Here is a 1,601-nt window from a genome sequence, read left to right as displayed (position 1 = left end):
CGCTGGGTCAAAACAACCCAATAGCTGGGTCTGTCCCTTTTTAACCCAGCGCTGGGTTATATTTAACCCAGCATTTTTTTTAGAGTGTACTCAGATATTTAGAAAAATTAAATAGTATTCAGAATAAGTAACGCATTAACACTGCAGTTACAGCAAAATCTGTATTTATTATGGAAAATACGAAAGATGAAAGAAAACAAGTTTTCCTTAGTCTCCAATATATTACTATACATACAGTATCTACTCTGCTTATGTAATGTACATGAAGGACACATACAGAGAGTTAAAAGGTTTGAACGAAAGACTGTTATTTAATACTAAATGATAAAATAAGGTACATTTACTTTCACTTGAAAAAACAACACTCACAGTATCACGCATTCACACGGACATGCACTCTTGGTCTCTAAATATGTAGTGAAAAGCAAACTCTGATCAGTAATAACAGAAATTGCCTCAGGCTCACTTCAGCAAAGGCTTCTGGGAGATTGAGTTTTAGTGGTTGCCCTTCTCCTAAGCTTTCCTACCACCAACATTCAATCAAAATCCCAGTGCTATTGGAGGACTATTGGAGGAACCTTTCAGCAGCCAAACAATAAAACGTCTCCTGTACATTTGAAGACAATTTCTGAAATACAGTAAACACAAACTACAGAAAAGGAATGTAGAAACTAGTACACACTGATGATAAAAGACGGAAATATCAGATTGGTTACATCGTAGTGTACCAAAAGTTTTTTTGGTGCAACACTCATTCATTCACAAACTTATGCTAAAAACATTCAATGACATTTATAAAACATTAAAGTGGTTTAAAAGAAAGAAATATGTGCTTTGAATACTTTTAAACTTACATACACATTCCCCCATAATCATGTGCCTTCTACAGAGATCGAAGATAAAAAAATGGATCTCTACAATATTGATATTATTGGTCCTGTATGTCCTCAGCCAGACTTAGTTCATTTAGATACAACAACAATGCAATTGTAGAACTGGATGCCAATAACAAGGAAGTATTGTGTCTTCCTTTGCAACAGAGTTGAAATTCAGTTTGTTTGGCTGTGGTGGTGAAACATTGCTGGATTTTTAAAGGAATAGTTCACCCAAAAATGAAAATTTGCTGAAAATGTAGTCACTCTCAGACCATCCTAGATGAGTTTGTTTATTCATAAGAACAGATTTAGATAAATGTAGCACTACATCGCTTGCTCACAAATGGATCCTCTGCAGTGAGTGGGTGCCGTCAGAATGAGAGTCCAAACAGCTGATAAAAACATCACAGTAATCCATGCGACTCCAGTCCATCAGTTAACGTCTTGTGAAGTGAAAAGCTGCGTATTTGTAACAAACAAATCCATCATTAAGGTGTTTTTAGCTTAAATTGCTGCTTCAGGCTAAAATTCGAGTCATCTGTCCATAATATTGCTTTCTTTGTTTCTGCGGATTATTGTGCTGTTTTTATCAGCTGTTTGGACTCTCATTCTGACGGCACCCATTCACTGCAGAGGATCCATTAGTGAGCAAGTGATGTAATGCTACATTTCTCCAAATCTGTTCTGATGAAGAAATAAACTCATCTACATTTTGTATGGCCTGAG

The sequence above is a fragment of the Sinocyclocheilus anshuiensis genome, unplaced genomic scaffold (assembly GCF_001515605.1).
Source record: "Sinocyclocheilus anshuiensis isolate Anshui unplaced genomic scaffold, SAMN03320099.WGS_v1.1 scaffold373, whole genome shotgun sequence".
Classification (NCBI taxonomy): domain Eukaryota; kingdom Metazoa; phylum Chordata; class Actinopteri; order Cypriniformes; family Cyprinidae; genus Sinocyclocheilus; species Sinocyclocheilus anshuiensis.
Note: the sequence above shows the minus strand (reverse complement) of the source record.